Genomic DNA, 25,625 nt, shown 5'->3' with positions numbered 1-25,625 from the left:
ATCTATTTCAGATATGGCCCAGGATTTCATAGTAAAATTCCCTACAAATAGCTGAGGACTCCATCTTATACATTGCACTTCTCAGATTATTGCAAGGAAATTAGCAGCGAACCTTCCACATTTTCAGGTTGTTTGTATTCACACAAATGGGGAAGAAAATAAATGTGTTTGTGTCTAGTGAGAAAGTCAATTATTGATGAAGTACCGATAATTTATTTTCTTTAATTTTACTATCAGACGGTTTAAATCAGGAGCAAGATTCAGCGACACAGAGAGCTCCAAAGTCAAGGCAGAAAGATGTCTTAAAGCTGGAGCAAGAAGGGTACATTGAGCCAGTCCTGGAGCTGGAGGAGACAGAAGGACTTAACGGTATTTCCTCTCATAATTTTTGCACTGTACCTAAATTCAGTGGGTGAAATTCTGGTGCCTTTGAAGTCAATAGAACATAGGACTTGAAGGAATCTCCTCGGTCATCGAATTCAGTCCCTGCTGTCATAGGCGACCCCATAACATTATTTCATTCATAAACTTTTCAAGCTCCATCTTCAAACTAGTTAGGTTGTTTCCCCCGACTTCTCCTATTGGGTGGCTGTTGAAGAACCTCTCTCCTCCAACGGGAATTTGTCACTGACTTCAGTGGAGCCAGAATTTCACCCAACATGCTTCACTTAAGTTTACAAAAATTATCCATTAGGACCTTCAAAAACCAAATACATATGAGATTGGCCTAAATATCCCAAGAGTAAAACTATAATTATACTATACTTCATGGTTTGTAAATTTCTTGTCTGGTTTGTGAGCCTTTAGGGGAAAGCTGCCTCCTGATTTAGTCTGTGGAGTGTCTTAGGGTCAAATTCAACACTAAACAAATATGCAAACTGCAGACTTCCCCCCTATCTGCTTGAAGATGACTCCCCTTATCTTCTCCTAACCCCTGCAAGGGTGGAGCTGCCATTTTGTGCCTCTTCATCTCTCTCCCTTACCACTGTCCTATCCCCTTCCCCTCCCTGCCCCACTAAGTCCCCTCCTCCACTGCACACTCCTCCCATTGCCCTCCAGAGGCTTCTGTCCCCAGTGCCACCTTGCATTCACCTGCCCCCACATTTTCCCACCCTGTCCCCTGCCCTTACAGTATCTTACCCCTCACATTTTCCCTCTTTCACCCCCTATTTCCCTGAGATCTCCTCAGTCCTCCCCCCCACCTCTCTGAATAGCCTCTTCTCCTCATGAGGATGTCTCCTGCTTCCCACACTCCTCCCAGTTCCTCAGAGTTACTTGTCCAGCCATTAACCACAGAGTCCAGAAAGTGGCCATTGTCTCTGAGGGCACCCTGGCTTCAGTGTAATGGAAAACTGTGGGAGCTGGCAGCCATCTCTATTTGGGGCAGCCTTACTTCCACATGCAAAGCCTGTAGTGAATGATAGTCGTCTCATCCCAGGGCAGTTTGGCATCAATCTCATTTAAAGTAATGGGAGACAGCGATTATTTCTAATATGGGAAATTTCAGGATTTTTAAGCCAGGAATAAGGAGATCCTATTGGACTTTACAAAGACACCATGTAACTCTAAATTCACAATAAGAGTTGGTAACATGGCATACTGGCTAAGTTCACTTACATCGCACTTATCATGGTTCTTTCAAGGGCAACCACTGCGCCCCGTCACGCACACCTCTTTAAGAGGGAATCTGGTTGTGGTCTCTCTTCTGGGTTTTTACTGCCCACTCGGGAAAAGAAGTCTGCCATTTGCATGGGCTTTACCGGGTCGGTGGGCAACTTGAAAACCGTAGGGCTGCAGTGAAAGTTACCACCTCATGACCCGGGCATTGATGTCCTTCATAATGTTAAGCAATCGAAGTTGCATGTGGTCAGTGACCCACTGGAAGGGGTTCCCCAGTAGATGATACCTAAGTGCATTGATCGCCTACTTCACCACCAAGGCCTCCTTTTCTATCGTTGAATACTTCTGCTCTCAGGGAAACAACTTCCTGCTCAAATAAAGGACTGGATGCTCCTCTCCCTCAGCTTCTTGGGACAACACTTCTGGGACAACCCAATCCCACTTCTGACACGTCAAGTCTGTAATATGAAGGCTCTGTCAAAGTCTGGGTGGAATAGGATGGGCTCCCTAGTTAGTCGATCCTTCAGTTCCAGGAAGGCTCTCTCACACTCTGCTGACTACTGTATCTTGTGAAGCTGGAAGCTCTTTTTTAGGTCGGGTAAGGGTGACACGAGCGTTGCAAGGTTTGGCACAAAGTAGCGATAGTATCCTGCTAGGCCCAAGACTTGGCTTACCTGCCTTTCTGTCATAGGGGCCGGGCAGTCCCCTAAGGCTTGTACTTTATCCAACTGGGGGTGTAGGGTACCTCGGCCCACAGTGTACCCCAACTATGTTACCTCTCGCTGCCCAAGATGGCACTTGACTAGGTTGGTGGTGAATCCGGCTTCCCCTATAGCTTGCAAGATGGTTGTGAGATGTTGGAGATGTTCTTCCCACATGAGGCTGTCCACAACTATATTGTCTATGTAGGCTGCTGCATATAGGTGGTGGGATTGCAGCAGCCTGTCCGTAAGTCACTGAAATATGGCTGCGGCCCCACAGAAACCAAAAGGCATGGTGACTAACTGGTACAGTCCAAACGGGGTGTGACCAGCAGTGCGAGGGGAAGCCCTCACTGGAAATGCCAATGTCAGGGCAGTCTGCAAAGGGGAGAGCAGATACCCACCAGTCTGGGGAGTAACACTGCAGTGAAACTCCCCAACCAGTCACAAACTGTGCTTCTGATCCCCCACACTGGTTATCAAGAAGCAAAAAAGAAATCACACAGCCCCCTTTATTGCATTCCAGTCTCTGGCTCCCAATCAACACCTAGGTCCAGTACAGTGGGAAATTATCTAAAAACTCTGCTCACATATACAAAATGTTCTTCTGACCCCAAAGGGTCAGCCATGTCACCAGGCCAGTATAGGTTTGGATACTACCCAAAATACCACTCTGCCAGCCAGGTTTATTATAAAGAATAAAGAAAGAACAAGAAGATAGATGTTAAATGGTAAAGCAGTTACATATATACAAAGATTTGAAAGTCCATATATCAGGCTCCTATCAGTACTTGTGAGTTTGCTGGCTTGAATGTCCCTCTGGAACACAACCCCAGCTAGGATGGGTCATTCAGTCCTTTGTTCAGAGCTTCATTTTGTAGCAAAGTTCATCCAGAGATAAGAAGCAGGACTGAAGACAAAATGGAGAAGATGCAGCTGCCTTTTATAGTCTTTTGCCATGCAGCCTGTGCTTCCTTTGTTCCAAACACAAGCTGCCCTACACATGGCTTGAAAGCCTTAGAGTTCTGTCCATAGGCATGCTCCTGCCAGAAAATGACCACATGGTGACTGGGATGCTGGAAGATGGGGAGGCCAAGGGGCCATGACCCTCCGCCTTTTTGCCATGGGCCCAGCCCCCTGCTCCTCTTACTCTGGGAGAAAGAGACTTATTTTAGTCTTTTTTCTTCACCCTTCTTGGCCAATACCAGATACCTTTGCAGGACTCTCTCGTAAAGTTTAGCCTTTTCATAGTCTGATAAACTGGATCTTTGAAGAACGTCTTTCATCTCTGAATCCAATTGGTGAGGAGGTGTGGTTCTGATATTTTCTTCATCACTAGAGGCATGTTTCATCACTAGAGGCATGTTTGTTCTAGCTGATGGCTAGGAACGAGGTACAATTTTTCAACCACTTTATTTAAAAGGCCTGACAGCAAAGCTCAACAAAGGTTTGATAAAACCCCTGACCTGTTTTACAATCATCTTTTATTCTTTTGAGGAACAGGTTTTTTTAATGGCTCAGTGTTTTACTAATCCCCCATTTTCCTTTTAGCATGCTTACTTGTTAGGGTTTCTGGGGGACTTTTCCTTTTACAGAGTTGAGTGCTATTTCTGAGCTGGCCACTACCAGGTTGTCAGAGGCTGAGCACAGAATAACCTTCCTTTGATGCGGTCTGGCTTTGATGAGGAGTTTCAAAAGAGCTGGGTTTCTGTGTACATGGCTAGACATGCTTATCAGGGGGATGCTCTTTTTTTAAAATGGCTGAGGATTGTTAAAAAAATTACTGCTTTTATGTTTTTTTCAAGATGTATGCATAGGGCCAGTCTGGGGGAGAAATGCTTGTTCTTAACCTCAGGTTTCAGAGTAACAGCCGTGTTAGTCTGTATTCGTAAAAAGAAAAGGAGTACTTGTGGCACCTTAGAGACTAACCAGTTTATTTGAGCATGAGCTTTCGTGAGCTACAGCTCACTTCATCGGATGCATAGCATATCGAGTGGGGTGGGAGGAAGTTTTGTTTCATGGTCTCTGTGTGTATATAATGTCTTCTGCAGTTTCCACGATATGCCACAAGTACTCCTTTTGTTCTTAACCTGTAGGCTTTGGGTGCTAAAACATTTAAATCCACCAGCAGAAACCTGTGGGCTTTTTGATAGCATCCTCAAAAGCCTCCCAAAAGAATTGTGTTTTCCCAGGGTACGTTTAACATGCCTGGGTGGTAACTTGCAGTTTATCTCCGTGGTTTTAAAGAGAACCATATACTTTGTATTTAAAATAATCATTTGGCTTTTTTCCCCTGGCAAAACACATTTTGCACAATGTACAAAATACTCAGCTTCCTGTGGTGTATGTATTTTGTAAAGGCTTTCTCAATTTCACTGCTTTCAGAAGAAGACTTCTTCAGGTCATCTCTAATAAATATCCTCATGAAAAGGAAAAAATACTTTTTTTTTCTTCAAAAATGGTCAACAGTGCCAAATGTGTATGTGTCAACATATGAAACTGGAGGACAAAAGGGGGTGTGGAAACCTGTAAAAATATATATACTGATGAATCCTATCGAGCTGTATACTACTAATGTCTAGAGTGAAAATACATAAAAAACCCACAACATGTGACTGATGACACCATCAGAATCTGCAGGTCCTCATTAGAGCTGCATGCCCCAGTCCCCCTCAGCTGAGTTTCTGGGTTGTCTCAGTAGTTTCTCTCCTCCCCAGGCTCATGTGACTCAAGAGGGGGGATGGAACTGCATGGACTTGAGGAAAGGTACCATAATGTGCCTAAATAAGCCAACTACCATCAGTTCGCAATTTCAGTAACTGATTTACTGCACACTGGAAAGGCCATGACCACATTATAGAGGAAGAATAACCTATGTAAAATAGGTTTCAGAGTAGCAGCCGTGTTAGTCTGTATTCGCAAAAAGAACAGGAGGACTTGTGGCACCTTAGAGACTAACAGATTTATTTGAGCATATAAATAAATTTGTTAGTCTCTAAGGTGCCACAAGTATTTAAAATACTTTGTTTTAAAACAATGTTTAATTTTTAATGTTGAACTCATCAATTTCATTTAAGGTCAGGTAGGATGGGTATCTGAGGTGGACACACATTGAGTATATATCCCAAACAATTCAGAAAAGCCAATTTTGGGAAAAAGCAATCCAAAATATTTCTGGGTCCAGTGTATCCATAAGCATTTTTTTAAAGAAATAATGTATTGAGGTTGAGCTGCTAAAAGCATCTTCTCTACCTTTTGATTTAAACCCATCACTTTCCTCTTTGAATCCCTCTGCTCACTCCTAATCTGATATTCAATCAGATTTAAATTATTGGTCACCTTTTCAAGGAAACTCTGTCTCCTACCTAGATGAGCTTTACCCTTGTAAAGAATTCCATTTCATTGTGGTAGACAAGAGTAAATGTTGACCACAGTCTTTGTCCTGTAGCGTTAGTTGATTTTTTAGATACACTAGGCCAAGGCCATTGAGCACCTTGAAGATAAAGACCAAGATTTTGAACTTGAATGTTACTACATTTCAACCCTTGGGGGGTTCACTTGGTGCATGGGGATTGGGGGGTTCACTTGGTGCATGGGGAATGGGATTTTTTTAATCATGAGGCATTTGTGTTTCATCAAAGAAGAAAATCTTCTACAAAGGAACAGCTGTTGTGAAATCAGGTTTTCTCCAAACATTACTCCTGGAGGAATTCTGTACTACTGTAGGCATGCATAATTAATGAGCCATGCATATCTTTAATTTTTTGTGTAGAAAAAAAAAGCTTCTGCCAAAATGTTGCTGCATTCCACCTTTTGCCCACCAGAGGGCACTGTGTCACAAGAACAGCAGCAGATACCCGCAGAAAATAATAATTACCAGCGGGGGGGGGGAGAAAAACTTTTGTAGTGATAATCAAGGTGGTCAGCAGTTCCAGCAGTTATCAAGAAAGGTTTTCTTCCCCCCCGCCCCCGCTCTCCTGCTGGTAATAGCTCATCTTAAGTGAGTGTGTATGATAACACCCATTTTTTTCATGTTCTGTGTGTATATAAATCTCCTCACTGTATTTTCCACTGAATGCATCCAATGAAGTGAGCTGTAGCTCACGAAAGCTTATGCTCAAATAAATTGGTTAGTCTCTACGGTGCCACAAGTACTCCTTTTCTTTTTGCGAATACAGACTAACACGGCTGCTACTCTGAAACCTGTCAATATTCCTAGAGATTATTCTCAGATTTCTGCCAAGCATAGGGTTGTCTGCAGTGTAACTGTAGCTGGGTAGATCCCAGGATATTAGAAAGCCAATGTGGGTGAGGTAATATCTTTTCTTAGACCAACTTCTGTTGGTGAGAGTGACAAGCTTTTGAGCCACAAAGAGCTCTTCTTCAGTGGGAACATTACTCCCAATGTCAGAGCAAAATGCAAGATGGAACAGATTGTTTAGCATAAGTAGTTAGCACATATTGTAAGGGGCCATTCAAAGTAGAGTAGGCCATTAGCATCTCTGTAATCATAGGAAAAAAAGAAGGGGTTAGTGGATTACAGATTGTTTTAATAAACCATAAATCTAGTGTCTCTGTTCAATCCATGATGTCCATGATCCACGATTTGGTGTCCAGCAGAGTAATGAATGTAAGCTCCCTGGTTGTTCTTTTGAAAATGCTGTGCAAGTTGCCTTTGAGGATTGGGTCTGATATGTCAGATATAGAGTGATTACTTTATGAAAAGTGTTCACCCACAGGTGATAGGGTGTTTTTGTCTTTTATCATTTTCCTGTGTATATTCATTTGAGTGTATAGTGGTTATCTGTTTCATCCATATAATCATTATTCAGGCCTTTAGTGCACTGGATGAAGTATGCTACATGTGATAGGCATGTATAAGATCCTGGGATCTTGAAAGGTGTTTTGTGTGGAGTGTTGATCATTATAGTAATGGAGATATGTCTGCAAGTTTTGCATCTATAGTTCTGGCAGAGTCTGATGCTGCTTTGAGTGGGTGTGTCCTGGTCTGTGGGGAGCTTCCTCTTGATGACGAGTGGTACCTGGGGTTTTCAGAACCCACAGCAGGGGCAACTTAACTATTTCACTCCATGCAGTGTCAGGAATCAATCAATAGGAACACAGCAGTTCTGTCTGATCAAGGATTAAATGCAAGTAAGTATGCTCTTATCTAACACTGCAGTTTATTAGATTTAAGCATACAGAGACATAAGCAATAGGTTTAGAACATCCCAGATATTTTTCCTAACATCTGGAATGGTATTGAGTAATTAACAGCAGGTTTGCAGTGGCCAGTTGCTCACCCACTGGGGAGAAAGGGTTTCAGAAAAAAGTGTCTCAAGATGGCTTCAGAGGACTGCTCCACAATATACTCTATTAGCTAATCTTTTATAACTAACTTCTACAAAACACATAGGTCATAATGACCCCAACTGGATCATCTCTTTTCTAACTTTCAGTAAACTTTTCATGTCAGAGGTGCCTAGATTCAAAGTTTTACAACCACCAAGGTTTTCAGTCTCAGTTGTTTACTTGTCTGTCCCCTCCTCCCATTCTGATTAGCAAAAACTATCAGCTAGATATGACCTCACTTCTAAAAGCCTGTCTCCAAATTAACCCTTAACTATGTGGTGTTCTATTTCATTAATTCCTATTGGCAGAATGCACATAATATGGTTGCAATTAGTTTGATCACATAATGGGGTATACACATCTCTCAAACCAGGGCAACAATGAGTTTGAAGAGATTGTTCGAAGACCAGAAGATATGATTCTTGAAATATTTCTTTCATGATGGGGTACCCTTCGAGTATGGGTTGTAGTTGTTTACACCCATTGGTGGTTACACTAGCTTTACTGTATGGGTTCCAGTGTGGGGTGGTAGGTGACAAATAGGGGTATGCAGTCAGAAGGGGGTTTATTTCTGCATTGAAGCAGGTTCTCCTGGGGTATCTGGGTGGCCTGTTGCATGATGCAATCTACTTCTCTGATGAAGTGTCCTTGTTTGGTGAAGGTGGTTTTAAGTGAACATAAGAACGGCCATACTGGGTCAGACCAAAGTCCATCTAGCTCAGTATTCTGTCTTCTGACAGAGGCCAATGCCAGGTGCTTCAGAGGGAATGAATAAAAAAGGTAATCATCAAGTGATCCATCCCCTGTCACCCATTCCCAACTTCTGGCAAAGAGAGGCTAGGGACACCATCCCTGCCCATCCTGGCTAATAGCCATTGATGGACCTATCTTCCGTCAATTTACCTAGGTCTTTTTTGACCACTGTTATAGTCTTGGCCTTCACAATATTGACAACAAGTGTGTTAAGCCAGGGATAGTCAATAGGCAGACCATGGGCCAAATCCGGACTGCGAGATGCTTTTGAATGGACCCCACAATGTTTTTATTTGTTTATTACCATTATGGGTTTTTTAATTTTTTTTTCTTGGAGTCTGGACCTTGACTATACCTTGACCAAGAAATTTGGACCTTGACAAAAAATAGGCTATCCCTTCATTAAGGTATATATCACTTACTTTCTCCTCAGAGCACATTCTGTGGTATCTGAGTGCCTGGCTGTCAATAACATATTTCTTGGTATGGTTGGGGTGGTTACTAGATCTATGAAGGTAGGTGTGGTGATCCATGGGTTTCTTGTATATGGTTGTCTGTAGGGTTCCATTGTTGAAGCTGATTGTGGTGTCCAGAAGTTGATGCTAGTGTGGGAAAGCTCCAGAGAGAGTTTAATGGATGGGTGGTGGTTGTTGAAGTTGTGGTGGAAGTCTGAGGGAGTTTAAGCTGTCTTCCCATAGGATGAAAATTTCTCAGGTATATCACTGGTTTCATGATGCACTTCTCCAGAAATTCTTCTTCAGGATGACCCATGAAGAGGTTAGCATATTGGGGAGCCATCCTAGTACCCCTGGCTGTTCTCATGCTTTGGACAAAATGTTTATTGTTGAAGGTTAAACTATGACAGGCGAGGATGAAACGGATGAGTTTGGCTATGTGTTTGGGATGGATAATTGATGGTTGTCCACTGTCTTTTAAATATTTGGGGCAGGCAGCTATCCTGTCATTGTGAGGGATATTGGTGTATAGGAAAGTGACATCCATGGTGGCAAGGATGATATTCTGAGGAAGGTTGTTAATACTGTGGAGTAGAGTAGGGCTCAAATATACTTGAGCCATCCAGCTACTGTGAGAGTGGACTGTCTGGAAAGACTCTTGCCTAGGCTCACAGCACATGCAAGTTTCAATCTCTTTGGCTCATGAGTGTTTGCATGCAGTGTTCTAGAAAGCCAAAGGTTTCCTTTAAGAGATGTTTTCAGTATTGCTTCCTCAAACGGGCAGTGAGTGCCACACACTGGCTGAAATAAATGCTGAGTGACTGAGATCAAGTAGGGGATGTTGAGCTCTGTGGTGCACAATCCCCTCCATTATAAGACTGCTGATTTTGCAAAATGCTGTGTTTTTGAGGAGCTGTGTCTAGGGAACTCCTTGCTCAAATGACCCCAAAATTTGGGTCACTAACCCTATCCTGTTCCCCCATGAGACAACAAATTTCAAGACAGTCCAAGTAAGCATGCAGATCTTACAGCACTTAGAAGAATTAACATTGAAGTAGAAAGGGCTTCTCAACCTAAACTAAAGCAGAGCTGGTGCTTCATTATAGAATCATAGGACTGGAAGGGACCTCGAGAGGTCATCAAGTCCAGTCCCCTGCCCTCATAGCAGGACCAAGCACCATCTAGACCACCCCTGACAGGTGTTTGTCTAACCTGCTCTTAAAAATCTCCTATGACGGAGATTCCACAACCTCCCTAGGCAATTTATTCCAGTGCTTAACCACCCTGACAGTTCGGACATTAGGAAAAACTTCCTATCTAAACTTCCCTTGCTGCAATTTAAGCCAATTGCTTCTTGTCCAGTCATCAGAGGATAGGCAAATAATTTTTCTTCCTCCTCCTTATAACAACCTTTTAGGTATTTGAAAATTGTTATCATGTCCCTTCTCAGTCTTCTCTTTTCCAGACTAAACAAACCCAATTTTTTCAATCTTCCCTCATAGGTCATGTTTTCTAGATCTTTAATCATTTTTGTTGCTCTTCTCTGGACTTTTTCCAATTTGTCCACATCTTTCCTGAAATGTGGCACCCAGAACTGGACACAATACTCCAGTTGAGGCATAATCAACATGGACTGGAGCAGAAGAATTACTTTGCATGTCTTGCTTACAACACTCCTGCTAATAAATCCCAGAATGATGTTTGCTTTTTTTGCAACAGTGTTACACTGTTAACTCATATTTAGCTTGTGGTCCACTCTGACCTCTAGATCCCTTTTTTGCACTAATCCTTCCCAGGCAGTCATTTTCCATTTTGTACATGTACAACTGATTGTTCCTTCCTAAGTGGAATATTTTGCATTTGTTCTTATTGAATTTCATCCTAGCTACCTCAGACCATTTCTCCAGTTTGTCCAGATCATTTTGAATTATAATCCTATCCTCCAAAGCACTTGCAACTCCTCCCACCTTGGTATCATCTGCAAATTTTATAAGTGTACTCTCTATGCCATTATCTAAATCATTGATGAATATATTGAACAGAACTAGACCCAGAACTGATTCTTGCAGAACCCCACTCGTTATGCCCTTCCAGCATGACTGTGAGCCATTGATAACTACTCTGGGAATGGTTATCCAACCAGTTATGCACCAACCTTATAATAGCTCCATCTAGGTTGTATTTCCCTAGGTTTTTAATGAGAAGGTCATTTGAGACTATATCAGATGCCTTACTAAAGTCTCGATATACCACATCTACCTCTTCCCCCCATCCACAAGGCCATCACCCTGTCAAAGAAAACTATCGGGTCGGTTTGATATGATTTGTTCTTGACAAATCCATGCTGACTATTACATATCGCCTTATTATCTTCTAGATGTTTGCAAATTGATTCCTTCATTATTTGCTCCATTATCTTTCCGGGTCCAGAAGTTAAGCTGACTGGTCTGTAATTTCCTGGGTTGTCCTTATTTCCCTTTTTATAGATAGGCACTAGATGTGCCCTTTTCCAGTCTTCTGGAATCTCCCCTGTCTTCCATGACTTTTCAAAGATAATAGCTAATGGCTCAGATATCTCCTCAGTCAGCTCCTTGTGTATTCTAGGATGCACTTCATTAGGCTCTAGTGACTTGAAGACATCTCACTTGTCTAAGTAATATTTAACTTGCTCTTTCCCTATTTTGAACCTACCCCATTTTCACTGGTGTTCACTATGTTAGGCGTCCAATCGCCACCAACCTTCTTGGTGAAAACCGAAACAAAGAAGTCATTAAGCACATCTGCCATTTCCACATTTTCTGTTATTGCTTTTTTGTCTTCATTGAGTAATGGGCCTACTCTGTCCTTGGTCTTCCTCTTGCTTCTAATGTATTTGTAGAATGTTTTCTTGTTACCCTTTATGTCTCTAGCTTGTTTGATTTCCTTTTGTGCCTTGGCCTTTCTAATTTTGCCCCTACATACTTGTGTTGTTTGTTTGTATTCATTCTTTGTATTTTGACCTAGTTTCCACTTTTTGTAGGACTCTTTTTTTATTTTTAGATCATGGAAGATCTCCTGGTTAAGCCAGGGTGGTCTCTTGCCATTCTTCCTATCTTTCCTGTGCAGTGGAATAGTTTGCTCTTGTGACCTTAATAATGTCTCTATAACACATAATAAATGGGTTAATTGTTTATCAGGTCCAAATACCCTAACACTGCACTGGAGACATTACCGTACCAGGACTTGCTTGGAGGTGTCTTAGCATTAGCTCCCCATGTTGCAGTGTGGGTAAATTTGCTTTGTAAGTAATGACAGTACTCACAGCTCCCCAAAAGGACAGAGAAAGTAGCGTGAGTGAAGGGACTGATTTGGTCGCTGGGCGGTAAGCAAAGCCACAGTGCTGTTAGCTACACCTGTAAAAGACGTGTCCCAGCACAGAGATGGAGGAAGATATGAAGAAAATCAAAAATAAGTCTTCCCAGAAGGCGTAATCTGCACTGACTGCTGAAAGGGAAATAAAGGGTCAGATCCTCCGGATGAGCCATTGGTGCCCAGCACAGCTCAGGGTGAGGGGTGTAGGCTACCATCGCAGCCACCTGATCCTCAGACTGCCAGGCACCAGTCTGATCCTGAGCAGCAGCTTAGAGCAGCCAAGGGGTCATTCCAGCTTCTGGGATCACCACAGAGACAGGGCCCTGAGTCTATACCCCCTCCTCCAGTAGCTGTGAGCTGGGATGTCATAGAGCTGGTTATACTGGAAGATTTTCTAGGAAATTCTCAGTTGGCCACTTAAGCCATTTTAAAGTGGACTCTGCACTGCGCTGAGGATAAGGATTGGGATCAAACAATGCAAACCAACCTAGTGGAGTTCAAAGTGGGCCAGAACTATGTTTTATTTGAATGGAAGTAATCCCATTGGCTTCATTTTTGTTATACCAATATAAGTGAGAGAAGAATTGAACCCAGGATGTATAAGTCATCTGTTACTTACTGGGTACTGCTTTTCTTTAAATTACAAACATCAGGCTGTCTATGGAATGAGTAAACTGTATATAAAGTCACCATTTTCTACTCTGAAATTTTGGTTTGTTTTAACTTCCTTCTGCAGAAAGAAGTAAAGCTTTTCAAGATGTTCTGTCCAGATTAAACCTGGAGAAGCACAGAAGCATCAAGATCAGGCTGAGGGATGTCCTGGAGATCTGCCCAGAAAGCATCAAGAACAGGATTCCAGAGGCATTAGGTGATTTACCTTGGCATTTCCTGAGGAAGGTCATGGCTCTGAATGGGACGGCCAGAAATACAAGCATTGGGCACAAGGATCCTGCAGAAGAAATGGGTGATTATGAGGAGAAGCTGCATATTGATGGCACTTTCTGTTTTAGTGACACTGAGATGAAAGTTTCTCTGCAACCTCTTGATGTTCTCTGTGCTGTTCTGCTTTGCTCAGACAGTTTCCTACAGCAGGAGATCCTGTCCAAAATGTCCATGTGCCAGTTTGCCCTCCCTCTGATGCTACCCACCCTTGACACCCCCAAGTGCACCCTACTGCTGTGGGCCATGAGGGACATTGTGCAGAAGTGGAGGCCGCACTCCCTGGCAGAGAGCAGAGGGTTCAGAGAGGAGAGCCTGGTGCTCACGTCAATGCCAACCACTTCCTTTGTACGGATGGGGAGCTGCAGCTTCTCCAAGTCCCAACTCCTCAATGAGGTTCTCAGCCCCTCCCAGCAGCACCACGATTTCTTTATCCATCGGGACATGGAGTCTGGGAACTTCCTTCGGAAAATCGCAGATGGGCTGGTTGAGATTTCCTGGTATTTCCCTGGGGGAACGGAAAATTCTGATCTTTTCCCAGAACCCATTGCAGTTACAAATCTGCGTGGAGACCTTGAGTCCCACTGGCTACAGTATAGCTTTTTAACAGAGGTCTCCTCCGCAGTGTTCATAGTTACCGAGAGTATCGGTGAGAGAGAATACGCACTGATATCATCTCTGAAAGAATCCAGCTCTAAATATTATTTCATCCTCAACTGCAAGAATAAGAAACCCAAAGAAACTCTGGGATTTCTTAATAAGCTGGCCTCAGTGTTGAAGCTGAGCAAATCACAGCTACTGGTGAAAGATAGTACCATGTATAATGGAGGATTTGTGAAAAAGGTGCAGTCCACCATAGGAACCATAGTGAATTCATCTCCCAAGACAGTGAGTTTGGAAGCCATGGCTGTGACGGCACGTGACCTAGGAATCCAGGTGGATGAGGACTGTCAGGCATGTCAGTGTGCGAGGAAATATACTGAAGAAATCACTGCAGAAATAAGAGATGGGGCAAAATACAAAAGGGAAATGCTGAGCCTGCAAGGAGACCTATGGAAAAACTTGGCTAAAGTGGAAAAAGAGATGTGCCGAATGAAAAGGCAAGGGGACAAGGCCACTGAAGACTATAAATCTGAGCTGAATCAGAAATGGTTCGAGATACGCAGACAGCAGAATCAGTGTGACCTTACTAATGGTTTGACTAAGTTTATCAATGGAATAGAACACTTGCCTACAGTGGAGAAACATTACTTTCTGAAATGGATGAAATTTAGCCTGGATAATATTGCTAGGGGGAATCTTTCTAAAATGCGGGCAGAGTATAAAGAGAAATGTGAAACTCCAGGAGTGGACCGAAAACAGCTGGAGGAATTAGATAAATTAATATCTGATAGTTCCCTGGGGGTGGAGCATTTCATGCGTGAGTTGGGGCAGTTCTATGAAGCTGAATGCTCAATGGTTAAAGAAGGGAAAATGGAAAAAAGCCAAAGACAATTCACCCATCTCCCAGGCATAGCAGCTGACCTGATGCTGGAAGGGTTTCCCATGGAGTTGATCGATGGAGATGCATCCAACATCCCACTGCAGTGGGTGACAGATGTTCTGAATGAGCTCCATGCCAAGCTGGGGGAAAAGTCCAGAATGGTGGTTCTAACGGTGCTGGGAGTGCAGAGCACTGGGAAATCCACCCTTCTCAACACCATGTTCGGCCTGCAGTTTGCAGTGAGCAGCGGTCGATGTACGCGAGGAGCCTTCATGACGCTCATTAAAGTTACAGAAGCTGTTCAGGAGCTGCTTGGCTGTGATTTCATCCTGGTGATAGACACTGAAGGTCTGAAGGCCCCTGAACTAGCAGCACTGGAAGACAGTTATCAACATGACAATGAGCTGGCCACCCTGGTGATTGGACTGAGTGACATCACCATCGTTAACATGGCCATGGAGAATGCCACAGAAATGAAGGATGTTCTGCAAATTGTGGTCCATGCATTTCTCAGAATGGAGGAAATAGGACAACACCCAAACTGCCAGTTTGTGCACCAGAACGTCAGTGATGTGTCTGCTCATGATCAAAACATGAGGGACAGGAAACACCTCCTGGAGCAGCTGAATGAAATGACCAAAGCTGCAGCAAGGATGGAAAAGCAAAGCAGGGAAATGGCATTTTCTGATATTATGGAGTATGACCCAGCAAAACACAATTGGTACATGCCTGGCTTGTGGCATGGAGTCCCTCCCATGGCTCCCGTAAACACTGGATACAGTGAGAGTGTGTGTGAGCTAAAGAAATACCTGTTTGAATTCATAGAGAACCGTTCACGGAAAAGAGCTGGAAAGAATATTCCTGATTTTATTGAATGGTTGAAGAGCCTGTGGAACTCAGTGAAACATGAGAACTTCATCTTTAGCTTTAGGAACAGCCTGGTAGCTGAAGCCTATAATCTGCTGTCTATGAAGTATTCTGAATGGGAATGGGGTTTCCGCAAGGAGATGTATCTCTGGGTATCTGAAAAAGAAACTTTTATCCAGAATCAGCTGCCAGAGACACTAGAGGGTGATCTCTTTCACAGCTTAAAAATGGAAGCACAAGGGAAACTACAGCAGGGAGAACAGAAGCTCTTGAATAACTTAGAACAGTATTTTAAAGGTGAATCTCCGAATTTGAACCTGATAGAAAAGTACAGAGAAGATTTCAAAAGGAGCGCAAATAGCCTCAAAAGAGAACTTGAAAATTATGCAACCAGTAACTGTGAGGAAGCAATTTGAATACGAAGAGGACAGCACAAAATAGACAATATCCAGTCTGGGTACAAGCAGAAAATTGAAGGGAAAGTTGACAGGCTCTTGGCTGAATGCCGAAACAGAGAAGATAAACTAGACCATGAGAAACTGAAAAAAGAATTTGAAACGATGTGGCGAGAAACCTTGTCGGAGTTAACACTCTGTACTTTACATAAATGTCAAGTTGTACAAGATATGGATCTCCAGCTGAGAAGGGATCTGAAGCACAGAGGGGGTGCTGTCAGACAGATATTACAACATGCAAGAAGCCTGCTGGATTATAGAATGAAGTCTTTCACAATGAAGAAGGAATACTTAAACCTAAAATGGGCCAGAGCAGTTGTAGAATACTTCTCACAGGAATGTTACTGTAAAACTGAAGAGCTTGCTCTATCTTTAATGAATGAATGCAAAAAATACATTGAAGAAGAAGTTAAATCCAAAACAGACTATGATGAAACCTATTGTGGAGAACTGCTGCATATGGTTAATGAGAGGTTAAAAGAGGAGGATATTGAGAAACTTCACACTTCTCCTTTGTTTGAAGTTGACCTGAAGCTTCACGTTTTGGGGGAAGCGGCTTGTGCATTTCAGAAGATGCATGAAGATTTTATCAAAGAAAACGATCCTCAGCAACGACTGGAGAAGCTGAAACCTCATTATTTCTCCATATTTACTGATCTCTATTTGGAAAAGAATGAAAGCCAAACAGGGGCGAGGAATTTCTGTGATCAGTGTCTCAAACCTGCCCTGGTGGGTTATGTCAACAAAAGGCTCGGACTAGAAATAGTTGACAATTTTCTCAGCAGTGAACAGGCCCTTGAATACGCCAGCCGAAGCTTCTTTCAGTTCTTTTTGCTAAAGAAGCTGCTGGAAGAGATGAACTTTGACAACTATGTGAAATACATAAGTAACTATGAAGAGTTTGTCAAATCCTGGATACAGAGATGTCTGATAGACCACTATGGAGGGAAGGCAAGTTTGAGAGATTTGGAGGAAAGGATTCTATTCATAATAATACATAAAATCAAGGGAGTTCTGAAAAAACTCCATAAATAAAAACAATAACACAGTTTCTGCCTTTTTAGACAGCTTTTGCAAAGAGCTGCAGCAGGACCTGGTCATTTCCAGCAATAGCTTAGTTGGAGTACAGTTTAAAAACACAGCAAAAATTGAGCAGCTTTCTGGTAACATTGAAATCTTCCTTCTGGAGCTGGAACAACAAATCTTAACCCAGTTTAATCATTTGGAATTTGAGACCAAACTCTCCAGCCTGTTAGTGAAACCCCAGGATGAGATCTTCAAGCACGTGTTTGGCTGTGGGAAGCAGTGTCCATTCTGTAAAGCCCCCTGTGAAGCAGGAGGCACTGACCATAAAGAGCATTTTGTATCACTCCATCGACCCAAAGTGTTAGGGAACTTCAGGGATTGCGATTCACAAAAGCTTGAGCATTCCATATGCTCCTCTGATGTGGTTTCCAATCGTGAATTCCAAACTGCAGCCACAGATGGGAAATTTCATCCCTACAAAGATTACCGCCATTACTACCCAGACTGGCACATTCAGCCTGATCCCAGCATTGATGCTTCTGATTACTGGAAATTTGTTTTCAAATCATTCAATGACCAGTTAGCTAGAACGTATGGTGCTAAAGCAGCAGATCTTCCAGGAGACTGGAAAAATATAACTAAAGAGCAGGCGCTGAAGAACCTAAAGGAAGTGTTTTGCATGAAATAATAGACATGCCAAGAGTGTCTTTGAATAGGATACACTTCAACAAAACAAAACCCTTAATTTTAAAAAAGGGAATATGAACAAATCTGACAGCCTGTACAGTTTTTTAAATTGAAAACTAAAAAAAATCAGTTGCAGGTCACATCTTCCAGTTAGTGCAAAGCTGCTGCACAGGAACAGCCATACCAAAGCAAACTGATAGTCCGTGTATCCCTGTGTCCTTGCTGAACCAGAATAACAGCCCATCTAGCCTGGTATCCCCACCTCTCTGCAGTACTAGATCAGACCAATAACCCATATAGCCTAGTATCCCACATCCTTGCTGTATTGGATCAGACCTAAAGGCCATCTAGCTCGGTATCTCATCTCCCTGCTGTACTGGATCAAACCAGTGATCCATCCTGTCTCTGACAGTGGCCATTACAAGATGTCTCAGTGGGAGGTGCAAAAAACCATCTAATGGAAATTGTATAGAAACATGTTTAGAGGAGAAGCTTCTTCCTAACATAACTATGTAAACAGGGTCCGAATGAGTTGTCCCATGACAGCTAGCTGGGAGTGGGAGAGACTTTAGGAGCAAATTGTATTTACATGAACTCACCTACTCTGCCTAGATATCCATCAGATATAGAGGTGTTGCTCAAAGTGATCAATATTGACTTGTGTTGGGTTACAAATCACTTTAGTACTGAATGAAGGGGTAGTGAAATGTTGTTGTCAGTGTTGTTGCATTTATTGTATGAGTAAAGGGGAGCAGAACTGTGCTTAACCTGTCTCAAATGAGGGGTCACCCTCAGCTGAAAGGACTCATTAAGCCAGGTGCTCGAATGCCTGACTCCTGTGAAAGTAAGAAGGATGAGGAGAGGTATCTCTGCCAGGAGGAGTGAACTCTCCCTAAGGGTCCCTGGTCTGGTTTAACCTGGTTCTCCCCACTGTTCAGAAGATAGGGCCTTTTGTTATTTTAAGTGCTCAAAAGAGCTGACAATTACTTGTGGCAGGACAGCATTTCTGCCCAGCCTAATAGCTGAAAATCACTAAGGACTTGGCTACACTTGTGAGTTAGAGTGCATTAAAAGCAGCCCCAGGCACCCTAACTCATGACCCATCCACACTGGCAAGGCAGGTAGAGCGCCTGGACTCTGCAGCGGGAGCGCCCCTGGTAATCCACCTCCACCAGAAGCATAACGCTTGGTGCGTCTCGGCTGAAACGCCCCAGCATCAGTGTGAACGAGGTGTTGCATTACTGCACTCTGATCAGCCTCCGGAAATGTCCCCTAATCCCCTTAAGTCAAGTGGCCACTCTTGTCATTGTTTGGAATCGGCTGTAGGAATGCGGATATGTCCTTTCAAAGCTCTGTTTCTGACAGCTGGCAGGCTTATCTGCTCCGGGACAAAGCAAACCATTACTGTGGAATGCTGCTTGAGAGGCAGGGGGAGGGGAGTCTGCTGCTGTCTGAACTTACAAGACAGCATGCTGACATGCTCTCAGCCCCCCCAAAACCCACTCTCTCTCCCCCCACATACACACAACACACTCCCTCTCACACTCCACCCAACCCCACCCCATTTGAAAAGCATGTTGCAGCCACTTGCATGCTGGGATAGCTACCACAATGCACTGCTCTCTGTGGCTGTTGCAAGAGCTGCCGTTGTGCTGGCAGTGTGAACACACAGCAGCGCTTTCCCTGCAGCGCTCTCTGAGGGGCACTGCAACTCCTGGCGCTGTACATCTGCCAGTGTAGACATAGCCTAAGTTACATCAGTGAAACTTTCTTTATTCAACACAAGGGCAGATTCAGGACCTGAGTATTACATAGTAGGAAGTAATTACTTTAGAATAGGCTGTAAACACAGATAAATGATTGGCATGTAGGTTGAGTGTTTAAACTGAGTCTCTCCCCCTCAAATAAGAATCCGTTGAAGACAATTAAACTGCTATATTTAGAGCATGACTGTCATTTACTCTCCCTATTGTGCATTAAGAAATTAGTATTCTTGTTTTAATGTAATCACGCATAAGAAGCAACAGAAAACCATTTACAGTTAAACAAAATAAACTTGGGAACTGACTTTTTTGTGGTGGCTTATTTATTTTGAAATGTTGCCTTGAAACTTTTTGTTTTATTTAGCCCTGAGAGGAAGGATAGTGGGTGAGGTCAGCAAACATTTCAGGAGATGTGATGCTTCCAAAGTACAAACCCAAGATCCCAAGCGATACAGGACCCCTTAACATTTAAATTAGCCCTTCTGAGAGGCCTGATGCTGATAAGAATGACTGACCTCATGAAAAATGGGCTTTGTTTTCTCACTTAAACAGTGAGAAAATTTCATGGAGCCCTGAGCTCTCACTGCGGGGGGCGGGGGCGGGTGGTGACCCAATGGGGCACAAGTTAGTAACCGCTGTGGTGGGATAGGCAGGGCCAGCACTGGAGTCAATGGAGCAACCCCCAGGTGAAGCAGTTAAACCCCAACCCAAAGACTGGATTTTCCACAGTTACAAGGGAAATTAGGTAACTATATACACACACACAAAACCAGACTGAAATATGTAGGGTTAGAAATCCCCAGTAACAACATTGATGGCCCAAACTCTCTGCAGTGACCCCAACACATGACACTCCCTCTCTGTGTCCCTTCTCGACAGTGGGGCTGTGAGTGTAGCTGGATTGGGCAGTGGCTCCGTCTACTGTCCCACGGGGGAATCTCTTCTCTTCATTGCCACATGCCACGCAGTTGCCGTACTCTATCTGTCAGCTCAGCTGCTCAGTGGATTTGCCCATGTCACCCGGTTTCAATTGTTCCTTTCCACATAGAATCATAGGACTGGAAGGGACCTTGAGAGATCATCAAATCCAGGGGTTCTCAACCTTTTTCTTGCTGAGGCCCCATTCAACATCCTATAAAAACAACAGGGCCCGGCAGGGGGGAAGCGTGGGCTCCAGGCCAGGGGGACACACTTGGGCATAGGCATAGTTTTACTTCTGCGTTACCCTGTCAAAGAAAGCTATCAGGTTGGTTTGACACGATTTGTTCTTGACAAATCCATGCTGACTATTACTTATCACCTTATTATCTTCCAGATGTTTGCAAATTTATAGCTTAATTATTTGCTCCATTATCTTTCCAGGTACAGAAGTTAAGCTGACTGGTCTGTATGTCCCCAGGTTGTCCTTATTTCCCTTTTTATAGATGCCCTTTTCCAGTCTTCTGGAATCTCTCCCGTTTTCCATGACTTTTCAAAGATAATCACTAATGGCTCAGATATCTCCTCAGTCAGCTTCTTGAGTATTCTATGATGCATTTCATCAGGCCCTGGTGACCTGAAGACATCTAATTGGTCTAAGTAATTTTTTACTTGTTCTTTTCCTATTTTATCCTCGGATCCCACCTCATTTTCACTGGCATTCACTATGCTAGATGTCCAATTACCACTAACCCTCTTCTTGAACACTGAAACAAAGAAGTCATTAAGCACCTCTGCCATTTCCACATTTTCTGTTATTGTTTTTTCCCTCTTCATTGAGTAGTGGGCCTACCCTGTCCTTGATCTTCCTCTTGCTTCTAATGTATTTGTAGAATGATTTCTTGTCACCCTTTATGTCTCTAGCTATGATCTGTTTTGTTCCTTGGCCTTTCTAATTTTGTCCCTACAGACTTGTGTTATTTATGTTCATCCTTTGTCATAATTTGACCTAGTTTCCACTTTACGTACAACAATTTTTTGATTTTTAGATCATTGAAGATCTCCTGGTTAAGCCAGCGTGGTCTCTGGCTATACTTCCTATCTTTCCTCTGCAGTGGAATAGTTTGCTTTTAGGCCCTGTAGTGGGGCAACTGCCCCAGTCCAGTAAAACAGGGGTTAAAAGCAGCCCTGGAGAGGGCTGTGGCTGGGCTAGGCTGATTCGGGAAGCAGCCACAGCTCTGGCCAGCTCAATCAGGGCCCAGCTGGCCCTTATAAGAGGGCTTGGGGCCAGAAGTGTGAGGAGTCTCACTCTAGCCCTGGAGGGAGAAGGGCTAGCTGCCTGGGAGCAATGTACCTGAAGTGGAGCAGTGCTGGGGAAGGGCAAAGGGAGCTGGGGAGCACCAGCCTGGTAAATCCCCAGGCTGAGGCCTTGCTGAAGGCCTAAGAAAGGTACTGGGGAGGCAGAGGGGCAGCCTGGGGATAGGCAAAGGCAGCAGGTCCTACCCCCTTGCCAATGATGAGTGGCCATTACAGACTGCAGTCTGCCCCAGTGAGCAGGGGCTAGATGATGACTGGCAGTAGCCACTGAGGCAAGGTGGGTTTAGCGGGTTTGGGGTTCCCCTGGGAGGGGAGACCCAGAGTGTGGGGGTACAGCCAGGGGGCAGCACCCCAAGGTAAAAGGGCACCAGGAGGGATATGGGGGCCTTAAGGCAGGCAAGACACCAGCCTGCAGAGGGCGCTCCCAGTGCTGAAGAGCTAACTTCCAAGATGACCAGCAGGAGGCACCGTGCCGGTGAGCCTTCGCCTTGCTACAGGCACGTAATAATGTCTCTGAAAAACTGCCAACTCTTGAATGTTTTTCCCTTTAGACTTGCTACCCAGGGGATCTTACCTACCACCTCCCTGAATTTTAAGTCAGCCTTCTTGAAAGGCAGCACCTTGCACAGCCACATTGAATGTTGCCTGACATTATCAAGCTCTTTCTGAAATTCCTCACAATCCACCCAAACAAAAGAATTCAGTGGCCCAGGCAAGTTTTCCCCTCTCATGTTTTTAGTCCATTATTCCAGGTCAATAATAAACGCACAGAACACAACCAATCCTAGTATTGTCACTCAGGGCCTCCCACTCTCCAGGTGATCATTAATTCCCACCTATCCCCATCCAATTCTTATACCTCACATATGGGCTCTGTCTCTCCGATGCTCCCAGCACTGGGCTCTTCTCCCCTCCTGCTGCTGCACTGAGGCTCTCCAGCCTCCCTCCTTTGGGCGGCTCAGGGCTCCCTCCCTGCAGCTCGGCCTGGGGGCGATGGGGCAGCAGGTCTCCTGGGGCAGGGACGCTGCAGGGGCTAGGGTGACCAGATGTCCCGATATTCAGGGCTTTTGCTTGTATAGGTGCCTATTACCCCCCCACACACACACTGTCCTGATTTTTCATACTTGCTATCTGGGCACCCTAGCAGGGGCTGAGGCTGCAGTGCAAGCAGCCCCATCCTGCGAGTTCCCCACCCCAGGGCAGAGGGGCCCAGCTGGGCTGATTTGGGGGGGCAGGGGGAAGCAGCAGCAGTTCCTATAATCTGACCTTTCCCACACCCTCCCCCCACCAATCTCCCCATGGGTCTTCTACTAACCCCCCCAAATCCTCTCTGCTACCCTGCCTCCGCCTCCTGACACCCTGCCTCGCCCTGCACCTCCTGCCCTTCAGTCCCCCCCAAAAAGCCTTTCCCCTCCTGCCCCTCACGCCCCCTGAATTGCCACCTGCCGCCTCCTGCTTCCATCTCGTTCGCTTGCCCTTCGAACGGCGCCCCCCCCTTCTGTTCCCTGCCCTGAAGCAAACAACCCCTCGCCCTTTGGCTTGATAACGCCCCTCCCCTGCTCCAACCTCTGTGCCCCCAGCCCCAAACCGCATGGGGCTGGGAGGAGGAGAAAGTCCTTGCCGGCTAATAAAGCCAGTTTGTGCCCCACAGCCCTGCCTTGGGGAGGGAGGGGGTCAGCCTGAACTTCTCCCCCTCCCCAACCTCCCCCCAACACTGACCCCTGTAAACTGCCCCTGAACTTCCCCCTCCTCAACAATCCCCTCAACTCTGCCCCCCAAATCTACCCCATGCCTGGACTCTGCCCCTCCCCCATCCTGGCCCCCTCCTCAGTCCCCCTAATGAGCCCTGTATGAACCCCCAACCCCCTCTGCTCCCCTGAACCCACCTCCTGACCCCTGCAGCCCCTCCTGCACCTCAGCCCCCCCTGAACTGCCCCCTCCCTTCCCTAGTGACCCCCAGCTCCACAGGGTGACTCTGCTGTGTCGGTTTAACTGTCACCCCAGGACATGCCAAGCTCCCTTCCCCCCTTACAGCCACCTGAGCCCTCATTAGCCTCAGGGGTGCTAGCTAATTTGCACAGAGGATAATGGAGCAGCCAATCAGGGGCTGGCCTGGGTGCCGGGGGGGCTATAAAGGGCTCCTCAGGGCTTGCAGACCCCTGGATAGGGCTGTGGCTGCGCTGGGAGCCCAGGCTGCAGGGTCAGGGAGGGGTCTAGGCCCAGCCCCAGAGCCGGCAGGGGCAGCGGGAGGCTCTGGTGCTGCACAGGGTGGGGCAAGAGCTGGGTACAAGAGGCCCCAGTCACTGCAGCTCCCCGTCTGTGGGGCCCCGGGGGAGATGTCTGGAGCTATTTGTCACACGCTTGGGATCCACCCTGTAAGAGGACAAACTGGGCTTCATTCATACCCCAGTCTCAGTCATAATGCTGGGGTAACAGCAGGGGCCCCTTTCATAAAACACCTCATTATTTTTAGCTCTTTGTTTCATGGGTTGCAAGCCTCCCACATTCTCATCCAGTGAAAGAGAGCTGTCCCCTCCTGCTGCCTTCGACCCCCATCCCTCTGACTGCTACCGACAGGGCCTGGCCTGGGAATGTGAAGGAACGTCTCCGAACTGAGAGGAGACACGCACAGAAACATACAGGCCTCTGTATTGGAGAGCGAGAGGCTGGAGAGACACAGACACACCCTCAGTTCACTGATCTTTCATGTTAATAACAGTTTGAAGAACATCCATCCAGTCTAGAAGAAAGGTTTGCACTCTCAGAGCAGCTCAGCACAGGGGATGGGGGCGCTGGGGCAGTAAAAAGGCTCCAGGGAGCCCTGAACTACGGTGGCTCCTGCTGGGGTGCCCAGGCACAAAGGGGCACAGCTCGGTAACTGCTGGGGTGGGAGAGGCTGTAACAGCACTGAGGGAAGCTGAATGCAGGGGGATTTCTAGTTAAAAGGGAAGTTAGAGTTATTACAGTAAATGTGTAGGGAGAGAAACAACCATAATAGCATTTCTGTGTCAAAGTCTCTGCAGTGATCCCAGCCCTGGGATGCCCAGTGGGGCTGAGAGCACATGTGCATGGGGCAATGGCTTCCGCTTGTGTCCCCCAGGAGGAATCTCTTCTCTTCGTTGTTACATTCTTCTCAGTGACCCTGGTCTCTCAGTGCAGCAGCTTAGTGGGTTTCCCCACGTCACCAATTTTAAATTGTTCCTTTCCCCAGGCAGCACCTTGAGCTTTCTCCATGGAATGTCGCCGGCCAGCACATTGCCCAGTTACCTGCTTTTGTAGCCCTCACAAGTGTCCCTCACAATCCTCCCAAGCAGAAGAATTCTGTGGTATCAGCAAATTTCCCCATCTCACTGGCCATTCCATTATTCCAGGTGATAATTAATACACAGAACCACCCCAACCTTTGTATTGATCCCTAAGGTCCTCCTGGCTATTTACCTTATTCTCAGGTGGGAAACAGGGGAATTTATTCCTTCTAAAATATTCCTTGAAGAGGCAATTCTGTCCTAGATGCCTCACCACCCCTTACACAAGGCAATCGGTCCTAGGGGAGGTGTCAGTCTGAGATACCCAAGGACACCTCCAAGCACTGGAAAATAAACAACATAGAGCTATTAAAATTTAGAAGAGAAAAGGGTAAAATTTTCAAAAGTGCCTAAGGCTGCATCTACATTAGAGCTGAGGGGTGTGATTCCCAGCATGCACAGCCATACCTGCACTAGCTCTGCTCAAGCCAGCACACTGAAAATAGCAGGGTAGCATGGGTGGGGCATAGCCAAGCAGTCCTGTCGACATAGCTATGGGGTCTGGGGTTCACTAGAGAGGGGATGATATTGAACTTTCTTTGGGCTGTGCCATTGGGCATTATCTTTGAAAACTCATGGCGATCAGGGGAAGTCCTGGAAGACTGGAAAAAGGCTAATGTAGTGCCAATCTTT

At 45.2% G+C, this 25,625-nt stretch overlaps 1 protein-coding gene and 1 pseudogene across 1 annotated transcript in view; one reads left to right on the top strand and one right to left on the bottom strand.

The window, feature by feature from the left end:
- LOC119566264 (maestro heat-like repeat-containing protein family member 1) overlaps positions 1 to 25,625 on the bottom strand; it is a 446,675-nt gene that overhangs the window by 29,715 nt on the left and 391,335 nt on the right. The gene's annotated exons all lie outside the window — the stretch shown is intronic.
- LOC114018245 lies at positions 244 to 19,016 on the top strand (annotated as a pseudogene).

The sequence above is a fragment of the Chelonia mydas genome, chromosome 6 (genome assembly GCF_015237465.2).
Source record: "Chelonia mydas isolate rCheMyd1 chromosome 6, rCheMyd1.pri.v2, whole genome shotgun sequence".
Classification (NCBI taxonomy): Eukaryota; Metazoa; Chordata; order Testudines; family Cheloniidae; genus Chelonia; species Chelonia mydas.
The sequence above is the reverse complement of the archived record's forward strand: the minus strand, read 5'-3'. Positions and strand labels throughout refer to the sequence as shown.